This window comes from Anomalospiza imberbis, unplaced genomic scaffold (genome assembly GCF_031753505.1).
Source record: "Anomalospiza imberbis isolate Cuckoo-Finch-1a 21T00152 unplaced genomic scaffold, ASM3175350v1 scaffold_99, whole genome shotgun sequence".
NCBI lineage: Eukaryota > Metazoa > Chordata > Aves > Passeriformes > Viduidae > Anomalospiza > Anomalospiza imberbis.
This window is the reverse complement of record NW_027100612.1, coordinates 85,001-90,000: the sequence shown is the minus strand read 5'-3', so window position 1 is coordinate 90,000 and position 5,000 is coordinate 85,001.

The window sequence follows — 5,000 nt, the reverse complement described above, 5'->3', positions numbered from 1 at the left end:
TCCCCGGCCGACCAGGTCGTGGGTAGACCTGTTGTCCCCGGCCGGCCTCGGTCTCCGGGACCGTGGGTAGACCTGATGTCCCCGGCCGACCAGGTCGTGGGTAGACCTGTTGTCCCCGGCCGGCCTTGGTCTCCGGGACCGTGGGTAGACCTGATGTCCCCGGCCGACCAGGTCGTGGGTAGACCTGTTGTCCCCGGCCGGCCTTGGTCTCCGGGACCGTGGGTAGACCTGATGTCCCCGGCCGACCAGGTCGTGGGTAGACCTGTTGTCCCCGGCCGGCCTCGGTCTCCGGGACCGTGGGTAGACCTGATGTCCCCGGCCGACCAGGTCGTGGGTAGACCTGTTGTCCCCGGCCGGCCTTGGTCTCCGGGACCGTGGGTAGACCTGATGTCCCCGGCCGACCAGGTCGTGGGTAGACCTGTTGTCCCCGGCCGGCCTTGGTCTCCGGGACCGTGGGTAGACCTGATGTCCCCGGCCGACCAGGTCGTGGGTAGACCTGTTGTCCCCGGCCGACCGGACCGTGGGTAGACCTGTTGTCCCCGGCCGACCGGACCGTGGGTAGACCTGATGTCCCCGGCCGACCAGGTCGTGGGTAGACCTGTTGTCCCCGGCCGACCAGGTCGTGGGTAGACCTGTTGTCCCCGGCCGACCGGACCGTGGGTAGACCTGTTGTCCCCGGCCGACCGGACCCTGGGTAGACCTGTTGTACCCGGCCGGCCTCGGTCTCCGGGACCGTGGGTAGACCTGATGTCCCCGGCCGACCGGACCGTGGGTAGACCTGTTCTCCCCGGACGGCCTCGGTCTCCGGGACCGTGGGTAGACCTGTTCTCCCCGGCCGGCCTCGGCCTCCGGCCGACCGGACCGTGGGTAGACCTGTGCTCCCCGGCCGGCCTCGGCCTCCGGCCGCCGGGACCGTGGCTAGACCTGTTGTCCCCGGCGGGCCTCGGCCTCCGGGCGCCGGGACCGTGGGTAGACCTGTGTCCCCCGGCCGGCCTCGGCCTCCGGGCGCCGGGACCGTGGCTAGACCTGTTGTGCCCGGCCGGCCTCGGCCTCCGGGCGCCGGGACCGTGGCTAGACCTGTTGTGCCCGGCCGGCCTCGGTCTCCCGGCTCCGGGACCGTGGGTAGACCTGTTGTCTCGGCCCCGTCGTGGCTTACCTTCGCCCGGCCCCTTCGTAGACCTGGTATCTCGGCTCCGACTTAGCCTCCGGCCGCCGCGTGCCGGGGTAGACCTGTGTTCCTCCAACCGATGCCCCCCCCCCGCCTGGCCCTGTCCCGGCCTGCAAGCTCGTGTAAGGCGGGCGGCCCGCGCATCCGGGAGGGAGGGAGCGGCGCGGGTGGTGGGTGCGGTGTCCGAGGGGGTGGCGGCGGAGTGCGAGTGTGTGGAGTGGGCGTGTGTGTCACTGTGTCTGTCTCTCTCTCTCTCTCTCTCTCTCTGTCTGTGGGAACGAGGGCCAGGGGCCGGCGGCTTCGTCCCGGCCCCGGGCGCCTCGGCTCCGAGCCCCCGGGGCCCCCCAGACCCCTGCCGGGCCTGGAGGGTCTCTGCGGACCGTGAAAGAACCGGCCCAAAAGCGGCCGCCCGCTTTCCCGCTTGCACAGGGCGCAGGCGGCCCGTCAGCTCGGTCTGGGGGTGCTCTGGATACTAGAGAAAAACGAAATAAGATTTGCCAAGAAAATTTCTCTTCCGGACGGGTTTCTTCTTGTACCAAACAAATAGGAGAGTCGTTCTTTCAAAGAAAGGAGAAAAGAAACGGGATTGGGGCGGGGGGGGGGCGGGAAGGAATAAACCCCCAAAACCCCAAAACCGGGCGGCGGACAGCAGGTCTAGCCCGGCTCCGGGGCCGCCGGGCTCGGCGCGGCGCCCGGGCGGCGGGCGGTGGGCGGCGGACAACAGGTCTACCCCGGGGACAGCAGGTCTGCCCCGGGGACAGCGGGTCTGCCCCGGGGACAGCAGGTCTACCCCGCGGACAGCGGGTCTACCCCGCGGACAGCGGGTCTACCTCGCGGACAGCGGGTCTACCCCGCGGACAGCAGGTCTACCCCGCGGACAACCGGTCTACCCCGCGGACAGCAGGTCTACCCCGCGGACAGCAGGTCTACCCCGCGGACAACCGGTCTACCCCGCGGACAGCAGGTCTACCCCGCGGACAGCAGGTCTACCCCGCGGACAGCAGGTCTACCCCGCGGACAGCAGGTCTACCCCGCGGACAGCAGGTCTACCCCGCGGACAACCGGTCTACCCCGCGGACAGCAGGTCTACCCCGCGGACAGCAGGTCTACCCCGGGGACAGCAGGTCTACCCCGCGGACAGCAGGTCTACCCCGCGGACAACCGGTCTACCCCGCGGACAGCAGGTCTACCCCGCGGACAGCAGGTCTACCCCGCGGACAGCAGGTCTACCCCGCGGACAGCAGGTCTACCTCGCGGACAGCAGGTCTACCCCGGGGACAGCAGGTCTACCCCGGGGACAGCAGGTCTACCCCGCGGACAGCAGGTCTACCCCGCGGACAGCAGGTCTACCCCGCGGACAGCAGGTCTACCCCGGGGACAGCAGGTCTACCCCGCGGACAGCAGGTCTACCCCGGGGACAACAGGTCTACCCCGCGGACAACAGGTCTACCCCGCGGACAGCAGGTCTACCCCGCGGACAGCAGGTCTACCCCGGGGACAACAGGTCTACCCCGGCTCCGGGGCCGCCGGGCCCGGCGCGGCGCCCGGGCGGCGGGCGGTGGACGGCGGACAACAGGTCTACCTCGCTCCGGAGGGACTTAGGCGATTTCCGGCAGCGGCCGGGTAGACCTGTTGTCGCGGCCGGGTAGACCTGTTGTCGCGGCCGGCTCCGGAAGTTCACCAAGGGGTCGCTGTTTTCAGCTGCCTCCGGCTACGTCATCGCAGGGGCCGGCCTGCGGCGGCGCACCTTCCCGGTCGCTTTCCATCGGTCCTCTTGGAGGCGTCTGCGGCCTGGGACTCGTCTGTCCGTACTATGGGAGCGAGGTGACGGGCCGTCTCCCCGCAGGCTCGTCCCGTGCCTGTGACCGAAGCGGCGAGGGAGGCCGGGGGCCCCCGTGCGCAGTCCTCCGAGCGAGGCGAGTGCCGCTGACGCGGGACGAGCCCCGTGGCGTCGTCCCGGTCCGCCCGTCTGGCCCAGGGAAACGGGGTGTGTACGGTTCGAGAGGCGAGAGAGAGCTCGAGAGAAAGAGGAGAAATAAATCGAGAAGGGAAAAAAAGAGGGAGAGAAGCCGAGAGAGACCGAGTACGAGCTGCGAGCTGCCCGTCGGCCGCGGCCATCGACTTCGTGGGCCGTGTCCCGCTTCGGCCCGGCTGTGGCCGGCTTGGCGAAGGGGGGGCGCCCCCCCTGGGGATTGCTGGCGGGCGAGGCGGCGGCGCCTCGCCCCTTTCCTGCCCGGCCTTAAGCCGGGGCGCGCCCCGCTCGGCGGGCGCGCTTTCGGGCTGTCGCTCCGGTGCGGTGGGCGGCAGCCGCGGGTGGACGCGGCCGGGGCTTTTCCCGGCCCTCGCCTGAGAGCCCCGAGCGCGGCGCGCGCGGGCCCGCCGAGGTGGCGGCGTCCCGTTCCCCTGCTTCCCGACCTGGTTGTGCCAGCGTGTCCGTGTCGGAAGGGTGGCGGGGGCCCGTGCGGCGGGGCGCGCGGCCCGGCCTCGGCGTCGCTGCCTCGCTTGAGGGACTCGGTGACGGCGGTCGCCCGATGAGCTGTGGAGCCGGGGTGGCGGCACCCCGCGCCCCACCAGCGCGCGCTGTTGAAGTCGTCCCCCTTCCTCGGCCTTAAGCCGGGGACCCGCGTCGCGGGCGAGTTTTTTCAGGGGCGGAGGCCGGCCGCGGTGGCCGGCCGCCCTAGCACGGACCGGAAGCCGACCCAGAGCCCCCCCGGAGCGTTGTCGCGGGCGAGGCGGCGGCGCCTCGCCCTTCCTCGGTCCTGTGAGGATCGAGCCGTTTACCGCCGGTGCAGGGGCGGGGGGGCGGGTTGTGCCAGCCGGGTCCGTTGCCTTTTTTTTTTTTTGTTCGGACGTGCCGACTTGCGGGCGGTGTGGGGGCCGCCCGCCAGGCCTCCGTCGCTTTTTTTTCTCTCGCGGCCCTAAGCCGCGGCACCGAGAAGCGCGCGCGGAAGGCGCGCGGGCCCACGAAAAGGGAAGGCGTGCAGGCGAGAGAGAGAGAGCGAGAACGCCGGTGGGGTTGGGCGGGGGGGGGGTGAGAGGTGCGTGCCTCGCCCCACCCCGCCCCGGGCCCGCGGCCCCCGTGGCTAGCACGGGTGTCCTTGTGTGGCGCGCGCCATGTGCCTTTTTGTTGTGCCGTCCCCCGGCTTGTTTTTTTTTTTTTTTTTTTTTCCGGAGGGAGAGCCGACCGCCGCGAGGCGGGCGAAAGCCGGTGGCCCGTGGGGCACGGTCGGCGGCACCTTTCTCGAACGCTCGGGTGGGTTCCCCGGGCGAAAGGGTGAAGCTCGCCCCTAGCCCGGCGGTCCCGCCCCGCCGTTGCCTGGCCGAGAGAAGTGTTGTCCGCGGGCGGGTGGCGGCACCCCCCCCCCTCCTTACGCTCCTCTGCCGCGCCCGATCCTCGGGCGGCTGTCCCAGGGCCGGCGTGGCCGTCGGGGCCCTGGTCAGCGTTTCGGCGGCTGCTTTGCCCTCCTCTTCTCCGCAGCCGCCGCCTCCTTGTCCGATCGATGTGGCTTTTCGGGTCGCGTCGGAGAGGGCCCCCGGCCGGCCGGGCTCTTCCGGGGCTTCTCTGTCATGGGGAAGCCTACGGCGGGGTCCGGTGCTCGGGCCGGGCGGTCTCCTTTCCGCTTCGCTTCCCGTCGCAGGCGAGGTGTCGCCCCTCCCGCTGCCGGGGGGAGGGCGTCTTGACCGTCCCTGGCTGTGTGACGGCCGCGTGGCCCCGCCAGTTTGCCAAGGTGTCCTTCCGAAAACACGCGAGGCGTGCCGGTTGCTGGCCTCGGTCCCGGGCAGCGCCCGCGGGTGCCGGCCGCGAGCAGCGCCGGGCGGCGGTGCGGCTGGA